Source organism: Panthera tigris, chromosome A3 (assembly GCF_018350195.1).
Source record: "Panthera tigris isolate Pti1 chromosome A3, P.tigris_Pti1_mat1.1, whole genome shotgun sequence".
Classification (NCBI taxonomy): Eukaryota; Metazoa; Chordata; class Mammalia; order Carnivora; family Felidae; genus Panthera; species Panthera tigris.
This window is the reverse complement of record NC_056662.1, coordinates 84,356,789-84,374,438: the sequence shown is the minus strand read 5'-3', so window position 1 is coordinate 84,374,438 and position 17,650 is coordinate 84,356,789. Positions and strand designations below refer to the sequence as shown.

At 39.1% G+C, this 17,650-nt stretch overlaps 1 protein-coding gene across 21 annotated transcripts in view; it reads left to right on the top strand.

Annotated features, from left to right (window-relative positions):
* Nucleotides 1-17,650, top strand: part of LOC102969177 (E3 ubiquitin-protein ligase RNF113A-like) — a 504,616-nt gene that overhangs the window by 412,594 nt on the left and 74,372 nt on the right. For 18 of the 21 annotated variants that reach the window (XM_042981571.1, XM_042981584.1, XM_042981583.1 and 15 more), the window contains one exon: nucleotides 4,172-4,374. The exons of 2 other annotated variants lie outside the window; for them this stretch is intronic. The gene's annotated coding sequence lies outside the window, so the exon portion shown is untranslated. Of the gene's footprint in view, nucleotides 1-2,241; nucleotides 2,321-4,171; nucleotides 4,375-17,650 lie in introns of those variants that run through there. One more of the 21 variants, XM_042981587.1, reaches the window with a different exon arrangement.

Here is a 17,650-nt window from a genome sequence, read left to right as displayed (position 1 = left end):
AGGATTTATGGTGTTCCCCGACTTGACACACTTCACACTTGTCATGTTGGCACATTGCATTATACTCTGCTGCCCATGGGGCTTTTGATGATGTTTCAGAAACAAGTAATAGATGTCTCTGTGCTGTATCCATACATTTGCAGAGAAAGATCCAATATTAAGAACAAAGGTACAGTAAAAACCATCCCCATCAACCAAACACAACAGCCTAACTCTGCTCTCTGTTGTCTTGTTAGTCCTGATCCTTACCTAGACACATATAGCCCTTTTCCAGCTACAGATGATCCACCTGAAGTAACGGCTTAGGCACATTTTAACACCTCCTGGGGGATATACAATGGACGACTGTTTTTAAGTGCAATATCAAGCCACAGTGCAATATAAAGAACACTGGGTTAAATATCATAAACTCTTAATTCTAACCCCGACTTGGGTATAGCCTGCTGTGTTGATTGAGCTTGGATGTATCTCTTATGGCAATCTCCCAATTGCCTCATCTGTCACATGGGCACAAGAATTCCTGGCTAGCTTACCTCCCAGAAGGAATACATAAGAACTTATTTTGAAAAGTATGGAAATGAGAGAAAACCACCTGTATGATTACTGAAGAGGCAGTTGGAATACAAAGGAATTTGCCCTCAGTTTTACAGAAATAGAAATAGAGCCTTTAAAAGGATGAGTGAGGTTTTTTCCCAAGGGACACTGTAAGTGATGAACAGACAAGGTCTGGATTCCTATCTTCTTGTCCTTAGTTGAGGTACCCTGAGATTACTACCCACACCCCATGTTCAAAGGACCACTGCAGGCCTGATAAGTGAGGAATCAGCAACAGCTACACCGCATTCGAAGTTAGAGGCCTTTAGCCTGCCTTTCTGGTGGAATTCTGTAGCACTTCTTGAGAAAGAAGGGCCCGAAATATTGGCTGTTAACAAGTTTCCCACTAGCCAGGTTGGAGAGAAACCACAAATGGATTTATTTTTAAGGAAACTTTTTTTTAAAATTTTTTTAATGTTTATTTATTTTTGAGAGAGAGAGAGAAGAGAGAGAGACAGAGCACTAGCAGGGGAGGGGCAGAGAAAGGGAGGGAGACACAGAATCCAAAATAGGCTCCAGGCTCTGAGCTGTCAGCACAGAGCCCGACACAAAGCCTGAACTCATGAGCTGGGAGATCAGGACCTGAGCTGAAGTCAGATGCTTAAGCAACTGAGCCACCCAGGCGCCCCTTAAGGAAAAGCCTTAATTGGTTATTTCTTAGACAACTGAGTTAGTGAACTGAGAGTCTCACTGAATGCATGTAAATAGTGAGCACTGTATGTTTAATACCTTCTGTGAAATTAGGACTCCTTATTTCATATTTGTAGATCTTCCTTATATGTGTCATGTTTTTGCCATTATAATGCCATTAAGAGCAGAACCTTTTATTTTTATTTCTTGTCATCCTCTCCAATGCCCTAGGTCAATGCTCATTAAATATAGGTTTATCAACTTGAAGTGAAGAAAGATTGAAAACATCTGGAATAAGAGGACGAGAAAAATCTCTGAGTCTACAGTATCTCATCTCCTCTCAACCTCCAAATAAATTAGAATCCCTTTAAGACATTATCTGTTAGGTCTGACTGTATATATTCCTCAATTTCAATATTCTTGTTCTGATTTAGGATTTTCGTGGGATTGTCTTAAACTTGCGAGCCTTCATGTTTAATCCCATGATGCTGGAGTTATTGACAGTTTTGCCTTTGTATAATGTGCCTTTAGGCATGCAGTCTAGCATGTTTTCTTCCCCGTTTATGTCACAGAGGTAACACCAGCTTCCTCAGAGTCCTCCTCAAAGGATCTTGAATTAAGGGGAAAGTCCTGAGATTCATGTTAAGGGAACATCACAGGAAGCAGTGGTAGTAAAGACAGGACTGAAGTTTTAGACCCATTGATATCTAAGTCTCAACCAAATATGCACTCTGGTTAGCATTTGGGTCACTCATTATACTGCTGAGTGCATGAGAAGGGTACATGTCATGTTTAACAGAATAGTATCAGTCTGTGTAAGTAAATTAAAATGATTCAGTTTTTGTATATGTGGCCAAGGCCATTGCATTATTTGTCTATTGCTGTTAACAAATTATGCCAACATTTGGCAGCTGAAAACAATACACACTTATTATCTCGTTTTCTGTGGTTCAGGAATCCAGATACAGCTTAGCTGGGTCTTCTGCTTCAGTATCTTATAAGCCTGCAATCAAAGTGTGAGCCCAGAGGCTGCATTCTCATTCTCAAGGCTGAACTGCGGAAGGATCTGCTTCCATGCTCACTCACATAGTTCGTGGTAGGACTCCATTCTTCTCAGGGTATTGGACAGAAGGCTTCAGTTCCTTGCTGGCTGTTAGCTGAAGGGCACCCTCAGTTCCTTGCTGTATGGGTAACATACAACATGTACTCATGTACTCCTGTACTCTGCAACATGGAAGCTTGCTTTATTAAAGCAAGCCTAAGAAGATGATTAAGAGAATCTGCCAGTAAAATAGAAGTCACAATCTTTTGTGATCTATCACAGTAGTGACATCCTATCTCTTTGGCCTTACTCTGTTTATTAGAAAGCAAGTCACTAGTTCCTGCCTGCCTTCATCGGTAGGGGATTCCACAAACCACGAATACCATGGGATGGGGATCATTGGAGGCCATCTTAGAAGTCTGCCTGCCAAAGCCTTTCATGTACACCTCTGAAAAAGAGAATCCACCGTACTTATTGAACGTGTCCTGAACGCTAGGGTTGGATGATATTAAACATAATCGAGTAGTTGTCCAGAGAGCTCTTAATGGGAGAGTCTGACCTGTTTCTAATTTCTTTCTTTGCTTCTGAAAATAATTATTTGAAATTTCGGTAACTTAATAATACTTTGTGTTACCCAGAGTCTTAAAAAAAAAACCTCCCTCATTTTTCTGGGAATTCTTAGATCATTACTCTACTTTGCTGGTACAGTAACTGATTCTCATGGTTCTTGGTGAAGGTTACCATTCATTGTGCTGGTGATTTGGAACCACCAACAGGCTCGAGTTAGGATATTCTTGGGAGAGATTATTAGACCCTGAATTTGGGTGTCCTAAACGTACCTTTTTATGTACCTTGTGTCTTCCATCTGTAAACTCTAAGCCCAAATAGCTTTTCTCAGTTGGCTACAATATAGTTTGGACACTGGATGAAGATGCTTTGAGCTCTTGGTAAGACATGCACTAAATAAATATTGGAGGTTATTATTTAATGAAAATAGCTAGTTTTAAAACTTGTTTTTCTCTCCGTTACATTGCTACTATCTTACATGAGACCCTTGTTGTTTCTTGCCCTGTTCCCGTCTATTCTGCGCACTGCAGGTAGAGTAGTATTTATAAGATGCTAATCTGATCATATCACTTAAAATTTAAAACTCTGCAACAATATGCAAGGATCATCATGATATAGGGTCAGATGAACAAAGCAGGGTTATATATACTAATTGCTTATATATGCAAAACATATTGCTTGAAGGATACTCAGAAAATTTGTTTCAGTAGTTTTCATGGCTAAGGGAAGGACAGGAGAGAGATTCTCTTTTTAAATTGTAAACATTTTGTCCTTTTAGATTTAGCACCACTAAATGACTATATGACCTAATTAAAAATCAAAACAAAACTCTTCCATGCCCCGAAAACCTTTAGAAAAGGTTCAGATTCTTAACCTGGAGGACTCTTTTGATGTTCTCTTTGCCAACTTTGCATCATCTTCTGCCTTCTCTCCCCCTTCTCTCCTCTCTTCCCCTTCTGCCTTCTCTCCTCTCTTCCCCTACTACACCCTGCGGTCCAAGCACCTCCTAAGTACAGTTATCTGTGGACCTGTTTAGCCAGGTCCAGGCCTCCACATGTTTTGACACCTGTACCTTTGTCTCTCCTATCCCTTCTTCTCATTATGACTTTTCATCACTTTTCATTCAGCTAATTTCTGCCTATCCTCCAGGGGCTTCTTTCTGATTCCTCCACGACGGACCTTGTGCCACTTCTTTGTGCAAATTTTGATCGTAGCATTTACTGCATTCTATTTTCAGCACACACCAGTCTCAGGCTATAAAGTCAGGAATGCAAGAAGTAAAAATATTATTTTAGTTTTTGTAAATAAGTTTAATTTCTAGCACAACTCCTATCTTAGGTCAGGCTCCTCAGAAGCAAATCTTGAGAAGCAAATCTTCAGGAAGATATGTCTGCAAGCAACTTAAAAAAGTGCCTTCGGAAGAAACCAAGAGGGCAGGGAGCAGGAGCAATAAGGAGAAGGCATCACGCAGGGGTACAGTTTCAGGCCAAGTCCCAGAGAGGGTGATGTCAGCCCGATCCTGCCGGGAAATATACTCTGAGGTAAACTCATGATTTTGGTTCTGTGTTTAATGTCTGTATCCCCTAACAAAATATGAATTCCAAGGGGGTGGGAACTGTATTTTTTTATTCAGGGACGTATTCTAAGCAATTAGAACAGTGCCTTCAAATAGTAGTCATTTATTGAATGAGTGAATAAACTACTCTCCTTGTCGTTTTGACAAAAAGAAGCATATTCATTTATTCATCACACAAGTTATGGGCATCTACTATGTCCTAGGCACTATTTAGAGAATATAATAGTGAAAAAAATATTTGATATGTTAGCCCTCAAGGAGTTTCTAATGGGAAACATGGGAACTGCATCACAATATAGTACAGGGAAAATCTACGAGGACATCCCAGCCCCATCTACAGAGATATCATTAGTGAGTTCATCCTAACTTGGGTGCAAAGGGTTATATGAGACCTACAACCTCCCACAGCTTTCCCTTGGTGAGCTCATGCAGCCTTATGCTGTAAATGCCACCTGTATTCTTTTTTTTTTTTTTTAACATTTATTTATTTTTGAGACAGAGAGAGACAGAGCATGAACAGGGGAGGGTCAGAGAGAGGGAGACACAGAATCTGAAACAGGCTCCAGGCTCTGAGCTGTCAGCACAGAGCCCTACACGGGGCTAGAACTCACAGCCCTCACGGACCGCGAGATCATCACCTGAGCTGAAGTCGGCCGCTTAACCGACTGAGCCACCCAGGCACCCCACCACCTATATTCTAATAACACCAAATTTGTTTTTCCCACTCAGACCTCTCTCCCAAATGCTGGACTCATAGCCAGTTGCCCAGGAAACAAGGTACTGTCTTGCTTCTTGGTTGGTTCTTTCCAAAGTATCTGTCACAGCACCAATATCAGGGACTTATCCTACCCTCCAATTCATTTTCTTTTCTTCTTATTCTTCTTCTGTCCTTCCAGACTCAGGAATCTTAATCTCACTGAGGGTATGGTAGTTGGGGTGGGCGGATGTAGGAGGGTTACATGGGATCTTGTGTCAATGGTGAATTCTTCCAAATCTACCGTGTATAGCATAATTTTTATTCCCTGGGTCCTGCAGATCCTGGATTTGCTCTTCAAAAAGTCTGTTTTTTGCTTTTCTGCTTTAACAATCCTGATACCTAGTTTGAATGGGAGAAGGGCCATGGAGTAAAAAGAAATTACAGGGAATGAAAAGAAAATCAGTTGACATATCTAAACATTTTTCCACATTAACTTGGAATTAGGTGTTTAAGGGTCTTTCCTCCTATTATATTTTGAGTGCCTTGGGGGCAAGAACTGATCCTTATTCATCTTTGTAACATCAGCATCGGTACAATACCTGATTCACAATAGATGAGCTGTTTGAACTAAACTAAGGGTTTCTGAACACCACATCCTTATACCATTTTTTTTCTAGCAAAGAAAAGCAGTATATTATAGTAGTTAAAAGCATAGGCTCCAAACACAGACATCCTGGGGTAAAATTCTGGTTCTGCCCATTAGTAGCTATTTTATCTTGATCAAGTTATTACTGTCTTCCTGCCTCACTTTCCTTATCTGCAAAACAGGAATGTGGATAATGATTTGGTTTTTCTGATACGGTTGTTGTGTAAGTAAATGAGTTAATACACATAATATGGTAGGCCAGTTCTTGGTGCAGACTGTATTTAAGTTTTAGCTACGTTTATCCCCTCTTCTTAAAATTCCCGTGTCTTTGTCAGCCTGGTTAATTTCTGCTTCCTCATCTCCTTCAAATGTTCTTTCAAAAGGCTTGTCATGCTCGTTCTCCAGAAAGTATCCCTTTACCCCAGGTTAAGCTGAGGGCTTCTCCTTTATGCTCCCTTCCTTAGCTATGTGTTCTTCAACATTTTGTAAGACATATCCCTTTGTATTATAAAGAGGATGGTTCTACATCCTCTTCGGACTGGCCTGTGCCTCGTTATTCACCTTATATACCCGGCACTTATCACACCGCCTGGCACATAGCCGATGCCAAACAAATGCCATCACAAAAGTGAGTAAATATTCACCTGCTCTAATTACTGCCCTTGCAGCTAGCTTGAAGGTGTCACTTTAAATCTACCCAATGCCTCCATTTTCTGTATCTGGGGATCAGTCTTGCCCACAATAAATGGGATTCTTGGTTCCTTCAATAAACTCAGAAAATGTGACTCACTGGGGGCAGAATGCCTTTGAAGGAGATATGTCTGCTGCTCCCCTCTTTGAACTATATTATAGAATGATTCATCTTCCATGAGCCACATAACCTCAAATCAGAGCTCCCATCCACCCTCATCTTTCATTCCTTCTTCAGTTGCCCATTTTTTCTCCCCTCTTCCTGTTTCATCCATCTCACCTCCTGCCAGGCCTGTGCAGACACAGACATGCACACACACCTTTGATCCTGCTGACACCAATGGCACTAAGGAAAGAAGTTCAATATGTCCACTGGCGTCAAAATATAGTAATAACAGTCCTTCAAAATGACAATCACAGGCAGCCTAGGGGCATTCAGGGGCTCTTCTGCTTTGTGCTTTGTGTAGTCTTTAGTGTTTTTCTTTGGTGTTTGAAAGCAAAGGTAACTGTAGTTTGCTCTACCTGAGAAGTGCTAGTGAGCTGGCATTCAACAAACATATAGTTATGGCACTCCTGTGGTGAGGAACAGGCAGAGTTGGGGGTTGTTTTGTGCCCTATCTCACAGACTCCAGCAAAGCATGATCTCCCGTTTGCAACCAGTTACTCAGCTGCATTTCATGTTTGTGATTGTGTTGACAAGGAAAAAGGCACCATTTCTGGCAGCATCTCTTAGCTTCCTGAGTTGCCTCGGGCACTAAGAGAAGGCAGGAGGCACAGACTGACTTGGTTGCCACCTGACACCTCTTCTGCTTAACTAAGCCCAGAGTATCCATCGGGACTCCACAAGCAGCATCCTACAGCATCCTAACTAGGCAGCTGCTCCCTGGATCTGTGTTCATCTTCCTATTGCTCCCATTCCTCCCCTCCTGCCAAGTATAACCCAACATCCAGTGGCAGAGAAAATAGACACCTAGGACGAACCGTGTCCAACTCCTCTAGTGGGGAACCAAGACAGACACTTGCCAGTGTTATTTTATTTTTATTTTTATTTTTATTTTTTCTGATTTGCTATTTATCCTCTCTGTCAGCAAGAGCAAGAAAAACCTGGAACCTCAAAATCAACTGCCATCCTGAGCTGCACTGAGCTGGCAGCTTCTAACTGATTCAAAATGTAATGTTTTGTTTTGTTTATACCAGGCAAAATATAGTTTTCTATTTTGGGGTGGTGGCTGGTTAAATGAATCATAAAACAACTTAGATGTTTCTTGGCGATCCACCAGCTATGTTAGATCAATATTTGATAAGTTATAAATGAATGAGACACATACAGATTAGATTTTCTTCTGAATACACACTGATACGGACCGCACTGGCAATGGTAGTCTTCATTTAGTGTTGTCTGGGACACTTGAAACACACATTGCCATATCTGAAGATGGGGCATTTGTAGATGTGCTGGTAAATATCCTGGTATATTGTGTTGAATGACATTTTTTCCAATGCTCTTTTAATTGGATGTGAGAGTTATGCTAGTTTCTATGTATTTCCATCACATTGTCAAAGATGAGCTCTAATCATCTTGTTACAGTAACCAAAGGGAAAAAATCAAGAACATGAGTATAGAGGATATAAAATGCAGCTTTTATATAATTTAAAAAATGTTTTTTTCCTACAATTTTTAATGGAAATGTACATCGTAGCCTTGGAGTGAGGGAATTTTCAGAAATTTGCAGAAATTTTCAGCAAAGTAATGTAAAAAAAATCATTAACTTTCAAAACTGCCTTTACCAATCAATGGTTGAAGTGAGATAAACTTAACAATACATTTAGAACTTAAAATTATCCAAAATAGATGGGAGGCAAACTACCAAAGGATATGTATTGTCCATTTTTGACAATTATCTTTAATACCTAATTTTTGGATATAGAGGTTCCTTGCCCTATGGGTTGTTTGGAAAGCTAAACCAAAGCTAAAAATGATCTATGTTTGCCATCTGCAAATCATTCCTCAACTGTTGTTTTAAACATCCAGTTAGCTGACCTTTGACCATCCACTTCTGTTGTAGAAGGGCTCAACTGTTTTGGCTCCATACCTGTATAGAATACAAGAATAGCTAACACATGTTGAATGCTTATCATGGACCAGGCATTCTGAGCTCTTCAAATTATTCTCCCAGTTACTCATCATAAGAACCCTATGAAGTTATTATTGTTATCCCCATCTTACACATAAGGAAACTAAGACACAGAGAAGTTAAATAACTCCAGTGATGGAATGGAAATTTGAACTAGCCACTATGCTAAAGGAGATCTCAGAGCTGAATGATATCTTGGAAATAATTGTCCCAGAGATGAGAAAATTGATTCCAAGATGGAAGTATCTTGCTTAGGTTGATATAACCATCATGTAAAGACATGGAGTGTGGTGAGAAGAACACTCAAAACAGACTCTAGCTAAAAGTGGGATTTTGCTTCATGTGGCCATGTTTCTTGTTGAATGACCAGGGAAAGACAATCATCCCATTGATACTGTCTATATATGCAAATATGAGATCATGCAATATTCAACCAATATGTGGCAAATACCCAGCCTGTGCTACATATGAGAGTAGAATACAGCCTTCCACCCCATCCCCGTTCCCCAGAGGCGTTCACATTCTAGTGGGGAAGCAGATGGAAACATAGAATTATGCAAGGGCTATGTTATATCAGAAAAATATGTGCAAGGTATAGGATGCCTTTCCAAAGACATAGTTTGGTTTTGGAGCTGGGCTTGGGAAATGTAAATAACTCAGTATGTTGAAGGATAGATAGGTCACTTGCTTCCGAAAAAGTGCCACCTTACCATTGGGTGATGTTAGAGAGGTAGGTGGAGCAGGTCCTACATGTCATTCTAAGTAGTTTAAGCTTGGACACACAGGTCATGGGAAGTTATTCTTTTTTATTTTAATTGTAAGGTAGTTAACATACAGTGTTATAGTAGTTCCAGGTCTACAATATAGTGATTCAACAATTCTGTACATTACTGAGTGCTCATCATGATAAGTGTACTCTTGATCCTGTTCACCAATTTCATCCTATTTCCCACCTCCTCTCCGGTAGCCATCAGTTTGTTCTTTATAGTTAAGAGTATGTTTTTTTGCTCATTTGTTTCTTAAATTCCACATAAGAGTGGAATCATACGATATTTGTCTTTCTCTGACTGACTTATTTTGCTTAGCATTATATTCTTGAGCTCCATCCATGTGGCTGCAAATGGCAAGATTTCATTCTTCTTCATGGCTAATATTCCATTATATATGTGTAATATTCCTATATAAATATATGTATATATGTATATATAAATATATGTAAACATATATATATTCCATTATATATGTACACACACACACACACACACACACACACACACACACACCAACTCTTCTTTATCCATTTATCTATCAATGGAGACTTGGGCTGTCTCTGTAATTTGGCTATTGTAAATAAGGCTGCAATAAACGTAGGGGTGTATATATCTTTCTTATTTTCTTTGGGTAAATATCCAGTAGTAGAATTACTGGAATGTATGGTAATTCTATTTTTAATTTTTTGATGAACCTCCATACTGTTTTCCACAATGGCTATATTTCCATCCACCAACAGTGCATGAAGGATCCTTTTTCTCCACATCCTTACCAACACTTCTTTACCTTTTGATTGTAGCCATTCTCACAGGTGTGAGGCAATATCTCATTGTGGTTTTGATTTGCATTTCCCTGATGAGTGGTGTTGAGCATATTTTCATGTGTCCATTGGCCATATGTAATGCCTTCTTTGATGAAGTATCTGTTTGTATCTTCTGCCCATTTTGTAATTGGATGATATTTGTTGTTCAGGTGCTGAGTTGTATAAGTTCTTTATGTTTTGGATACTAACGCTTTATTGGATATGTCACTTGCAATTATCTTTTCCCATTCAGGAAGTTGGTCTTGTTGATTGTTTTCTTCACGATGCAGAAGCTTTTTATTTTGATTTAGTTCCAATAGTTTATTTTTGTTTTTGTTTCTCTTGCCTCAGGAGACCTATCTAGAAAAATGTTGCTTTGTCTCTTGTCAGAGGTATTATTCCCTGTGCTCTTTCCTAGGGTTTTTATGGTTACAGGTGTCACATTTAGATCCTTAATCCATCTTGAATTTGTTTGTATATATACTGTAAGAAAGAAGTCCAGTTTCATTTTTTTGCATGTAGCTGTCCAGTTTTCCCAACACTGTTTGTGAAGAGACTTCTTCCCATAGCATGTTCTTACCTCCTTTATTAAACATTAATTAACCATATAATCATGAGCTTATTTCTGGACTCTCTAGTCTGTTCTACTGATATATGTATCTATTTTTGTGCCAGTAGCATTTTTTTTTATTACAGCTTTGCAGGGTATCTTGAAATCTAGGGCTGTGATACTACCAGTGTTATTCCTTTTCAAGATTGCTTTGGCTATTTGGGGTCATTTGTGGTTCCATACAAATTTTAGGACTGTTTGTTGTAGCTCTGTGAAAATATGTTGTTGGTATTTTAATAGGGATTGCATTAAACGTGTAGATTTCTTTGGGTAGTATGGACATTTTAATAATATTGGTTCTTCCAATTCATGAGCATAGAATGTCTTTCCATTTGTTTGTGTTGTCCTCATTTTCTTTATCAGTATTTTATAGTTTTTGGAGTGCAGGTTTTTTACCTCTTTAGTTAAGTTTATTCCTAGGTATTTTAGTATTTTTGGTGCAGTTGTAAATGGGATTGTTTTAATTTATTTTTATGCTTCTTTGTTATTAGTGTATAGAAATGCAATTGATTTCTGTATATTGATTTTGTATCCTATGACCTTACGGATTTCACTGATCAGTTCTAGTAGGTTTTTTTTTTGGTGGAGTCCTTAGGGTTCTCTATATACAGTTTCATGTCAGCTGCAAATAGTGAACATTTTACGTCTTTCTTACCAATTTGGATGCCTTTTATTTCTTTTTCTTGTGTGTGTGCTGTGGCTAGGACTTCTAGTGTTATGTTGAATAGATATGGTGAAGAAGGACATCCTTGTCTTGTTCCTGATCTTAGGGGCAAAACTCAGTTTTTCATCAGTGAGTATGATGTTAGCTGTGGGTTTTCCATTTATAGCCTTAATTACGTGAAGGTATGTTCCCTCTAAACCTACTTTGTTGAGTGTTTTTATCACAAATAGATGTTGTACTTTGTTGAATGCATTTTCTGCATATACTGAATGATCAGATGGTTTTTATCCTTTCTCTTGTTGGTGTGATGTATCACATTGATTGGTTTCAAACATTGAACTACCCTTGCATCCCAGGGATAAACCCCACTTGATTGTGGTGAGTGATTTTTTTAAATGTATTGTTGGGGATACAGTTTGCTTATATTTTGTTGAGGATTTTTGCATCTACGTTCATCAGAGATATTGACTTGTAGTTCTCTCTCTCTCTCTCTCTCTCTCTCTCTCTTTTGCAGTATCTTTATCTGATTTTGGCATCAGGGTAATGTTGGCTTCATGGAATGAATTTGGAAGTTTACTTCCTCTTCTACTTTATGGAATGGTTTGAGAATAGGCATTAACTCTTTAAATGTTGAGTAGAATTCACCTGTGAAGCTGTCTGGTCCTGGGCTTTTGTTTTTTGGGAGTTTTTTGATTATTGATTCAATTTTGTTGCTGATAATCGGTCTGTTCAAATTTTGTATTCCTTCCTGCTTCAGTTTTGGTAGGCTATATATTTCTAAGAATGTATCCATTTCCTCTGGGTTGTCCAGATTATTGGCATATATTTTTTAAAATAATATTCTCATATAATTCTTTGTATTTCTGTAGTGTCATTTGTTATTGCTCCTCTTTCATTTCTGATTTTGTTTGAATTCTCTCTCTCTCTCTCTTTTTATGTCTCTGGCTAAAGGTGATCTTTTCAAAGAACCAATTCCTGGTTTCATTGATCTGTTCTATTATTTTTCTTAGTTTCTATACCATTTATTTCTGCTCTTATCTTTATTATTTCCTTCCTTCTACTAGTTTGGGGCTTTATTTGTTCTTCTTTTTCTAGCTCCTTTACATGTAAGGTTAAGTTGTTTATTTGAGATTTTTCTTTCTTCTTGAGTTTGCCCTATATTGTTATGAGCTTTCCTCTTAGGACAGCTTTTGCTGCATCCCAAAGATTTTGGACTGTTGTGTTTTTGTCTCCAGCTATTTTTAAATTTCCTCTTTAATTTCTTGGTTGACCCATTCATTGTTTAGTAGCATGTTATTTAACCTCCATGCTTTTGTATTCTTTCCAGATTTTTTTTCTTGTGGTTGATTTCTAGTTTCTTAGCAATTGTGGTTAGAAAAGATGCATGGTATGACTTCAGTCATTTTGAATTTATTGAGACTTGTTTTGTGGCCTAATATAGGATCAGTTTTGGAGAATGTTCCGTATACTCTTGAAAAAAATGTGTATTCTGTTTTAGGGTGGAATGTTCTGAATATGTCTGTTAGATCCATCTTCAATATTGGTTTCATTCAAAACCACTGTTAACTTATTGACTTTCTGTTTGGATGATGTACCCATTGATGTAATTGGGGTGTTAAAGTCCTCTACTGTTATTATATTACTGTTAATTACTTCCCTTATGTTTGGTGTTAGCTACTTTATGTATTTGGGTGCTTCCATATTCATTGCATAAATTTACAATTGTTATATCTTCTTGTTGGATTGCTCCCTTTACAATTATGTAGTGTCCTTCTTTAACTCCTGTTACAGTCTTTGTTTTAAGGTCTATTTTTTCTTTTCTTTTTTCTCTTTTTTTTCTTTTTTTAACGTTTATTTATTTTTGAGACAGAGAGAGACAGAGCATGAACGGGGGAGGCACAGAGAGAGAGGGAGACACAGAATCAGAAGCAGGCTCCAGGCTCTGAGCCATCAGCCCAGAGCCCGACGCAGGGCTCGAACTCACAGACCACGAGATCGTGACCTGAGCTGAAGTCGGACGCCTAACCAACTGAGCCACCCAGGTGCTCCAAGGTCTATTTTTTCTGATATCAATATTGCTACCCTGGCTTTCTTTTCACTTATAGTGGCATAACAAATGCTTTTCTATCTCATCACTTTTAATCTGCATGTGTCTTTAAGTCTGAAATCAGTCTCTTAGAGGCAGTGTGTAGATGCCCTACATCTTTTGATTTGAGTGTTTGGTTCATTTACATTCAAAATATTGATAGGTATTTTATTACTTGTTTTATGATTGTTTTTGTAGTTCTTCTATGTTCCTTTCTTCTCCTGCTCTCTTCTCTCATGGTTTGCTGACTTTCTTTAGTGATATACTTGGATTCCTTTCTCTTTATTTTTTCCATATCTATTACTGGTTTTTGATTTGTGGTTACCATTACATTTATGTATAACATCTTATGCATATAGCACTCCATCTTAATGGTTGATGGTTGCATAAATTTGACCCATTCTTTATTTCTTTCCTTCCACATTTTAGGTATAGGTGTTGTACTTTACATACTTTTATGTTGTGAATGCCTTGGCTGATTTTTATGGATATATGTATATTTCTACTGCTTTGTGTTTCCCACTTGTCTTACTCCTATTTATGATCTTTCCTTTCCATTCAAAGTCTCTTTTAACATTTCTTATAGGGCTGGGTTAGTAGTCATGAATTTTTTTTTTTGTTTGTCCAGGACAGTTTCTCTCTCCTTCCATTCTGAAGGATAGCCTTGCAGGTGTTTTTGTTGTTGTTGTTGTTGTTGTTGTTGTTGTTGTTTCCAGTACTTTGTATCATGCCACTCCCCTCTGACCTGCAAAGTTTCTGCTGAAAAATAAGCTGATAGCTTTATGGGGTTTCCTTTTATGTAACTATTTTCTTTTCCCTTGCTGCTTTTAAAATTCTCTCTTTATCACTACTTTTTCCCATTTTAATTACTGTGTGTCTTGGTGAGGATCTCCTTGGGTTGATTTCATTAGGGGATCTCTTGCCACCTGGATCTGGATTTCTGTTTCCTTTCTCAGATTTCTCAGAAATTTTCAGCTATTATTTCTTCAAATAAATCTTCTTCCCCCTTTTTTTCTCTCTCCTCCTTCTGGGATTCCTATAATGTATTATCATGCTTGATGGTATTGCTGAGTTCCCTAAGTCTATTTTTTATTTTTCTCTTTCTCCTGTTCAGCTTGATTAGTTTCCATTACTCTGTCCTCCAGGTTGCTGGTCCATTCTTCTGACCTTCCTCTAGTCTACTATTTATTCCATCTAGTGTACTTTTAATTTCAGTTACTGAATTCTTCATCTCTCATTGGTTCTCTTTTATGTTTTCCATCTCTTTGTTAAGGGTCTTACTGAGGTCCTTCACTCTTTTCTCAATCCAGGGAATATCTTTATGTTCATTACCTTAAATTCTCTATCAGGCATATTACTTATCTCCATTTTGTTTAGGTCTCTTGCTGTGATTTTGTCCTTTTCTTTCACTTAGGGCATATTCCTCTGTCTCCTCCTTTTGTCTGACTCTCTGTCTGTTTCTGTATGTTAGAGAAGTCAGCCACATCTCCTGTTCTTAAAAGTAGTGGCCTTACGAAGAAGAGGTCGTCCTGTAGCGCCATGCAGTGCAATATGCTCTGTTGACCAGAACCTGGTGCTTCAGGGGTGTCTCCTATGTGTGTTGCATGTGCCCTACTATTGTGGCGGAGTCGTGTTTGCCTTCAATCCTGTTGTCTGCAATGGCTCCCTTTGCCTGTTGTGGCGGGGTTTGGTCCTTTGTTGCTAGTGGGCCAGTCTGGGGCCCCTTGGGCTTGAGTTGAGTCAGGCCAGGCATTTACCAGAGATGCAGTAGCACAGAACTGCCAGGTGCTTTCTCTGTGTAGTCCCCTTAGAAACTTTAACTGGTGCACTGGGCCTGCAGTCAGACAGGCGTGTGTGGTTATCTTCTCTTCTCCCCAAGGCATGAGTCACTTCAGAGTGGTGCTGGCCCCTGTTGGGTCTGCTTGCACACTGTCATGCTTGTGGCACCTCTGTGGATGGGGTCCATTTAAGGGTGCTTTGGAGGAGACAAGGTGTGTGGTGTTAGCAAAGTTTGTGCAGGTTTGTGGGAGGGGACTTGGATCCACTTTAGAAAACTCCTGCAGTAGCCCTGTAGGTGTCGAGTTCACAGAATGTGTGAGCAGGGTGTGATGTTGACAAGTTAGGTGGACAGTATTTTCACTGTGTTATTATTTCCCACGGGTGGCTGCATGTTTAAGCTAGGGAGTGAGGGAGGGAAATGGCACCACCAGCTCTTTTGTATTTGGAGAAGTCTCCCATTGATCCCTGTCCTTCTAGCAACCACTGTGAGATTAGTAAACAAATATCCCTCCCCACATACCTCAGGTGTTTTTCAAACTGCTGCTTCTATACTATATCTCCTTGGGGCTGTTTGCTGTGCTGTTTCTTTAAGGGCAGGGACCCCATTTCCTATTGCCCTGCTAGCTCTTTCAGAGCTGAGCCCACTGATTCTAAGAACTTGCAAAATTATGCCCCTCTGTTTTTCAAAACAAAATGTTATAGGGATTCATCTTCCTTATATGGGTTTCCCGTGTCTGGGGTGCTTGGTGTGAGGGTCTGTTTCTCTCATCTCTCCATGCCAACAGTGTCCCTCCTTCCTAAGGATAGTCCTGTGGGTCTGTTTAGCTCCTGATTGTGTGTCCACCCTTCCTGTCCTCTTCAGTGTGGCCTCTTCTCTACATTTAGCTGTGAAGAGTCTTTTCTGCCAGTTTTCGATCAGTTTCTGGGTTATTTACACTGACATAGGTGTTATCTAGTTGTATGTGTGGGGCACGGTGAGCTTAGGATCCTGCTCTGACACTTTCCTGGCAAGTCCATTACTTAAAAATTTTAAGTGTGGAGGTGGTCTATTCAGTTTTCTATTTAAGAAAATTCACATTGTTGACAAAATGAAGGATGGTTTGGAGGTGGTACCATTGGAGATAAAAGATTGTAAGAGTTCAAATGAGGAGCAATAGGCCGAACTAAGGCAGAGGTGGAGGCCAGGGAGCTAAACACTTCTAATAATGTTTGAGAGGTATTTAGGAGGTAGAGTCAAAAGAACCTGCTTATTATAAGAGTCAAAGTTATAGGATGACTTCATAGTTGAAGTTCCCACTGTGGTCTGGTGGATAGTGACACCATTTGACAAGATGGGGAACATAAACTGATAATTGATGTGGGGATATTTTGAAGGGAAGACAGTACATTCTGTCCTTCATATCTATTGTTTGGTGAACAAATGAATTATTAAGAGATTTCCATGAGGCTGTTAAAATGTGGGTCAGGAACTCTGGAGAGATCTATGCCATAAATACAGAGTCTGTTACAGTTCATTTCCCTCTCATTTCCCACCCCCCCCATATGTTCGTCTGTTTTGTTTCTTTAATTCCACATGAGTTAAATCATAGGGCATTTGTCTTTCTCTGACTGACTTATTTTGCTTAGCAAAATACATTCTAGCTCCATCCATGCCATTGCAAATGACAAGATTTCATTCTTTTTGATGGCTGAGTAATATTCCATTGTATATATGTATACCACATCTTCTCTATCCATTCATCAGTCGATGGACATTGGGCTCTTTCAATAGTTTGACTATTATTAATAATGCTGCTATAAACATCAGGCTGCATGTAGGATATGTGTATTTTTAATTTTCATAGCTGTTGCTGGGCTGCCTAGTGAGTTAGGTACGTGCTTCTTCTAGTGTGCCTTCCTGTACTGCAGAGGCCAGAAGGCTAACCCTATGTTTTCCAGAGTCCATTGCAGCCAGAATATGACTTAGGTTGGCCAAATTCATGTAAGACTTGAAATGCAGTCGTGAGGTAGAGACCTCATTTCTGCTGAGTATGAAATTTTTAGATGGAATGTAAAGACAGGGAAATGTTTGTGTGTTCGTTGTTTTCCTGAAATAGTGTTAACAAAATTCCCCATGTCCAGAAATAAACCAAGTGCCCAACAACAGAATGGAAATTAAGTTGTAGAATAGTCAGACAGTGGAGTACTGTGCATCAGTGCAATGAATTAGCTAAAACTATTCGTGCCATCCCAGAATATCTCAAAATCACACTCTGGAGGTAAAGAAGAATCATAAAAGACTACACAGAACCGACATTTGTGGTGCCCCTCACTCTATCCCATTAGCTCAAGTGATTTCAGGCAGCTGTGATGGACACTAGC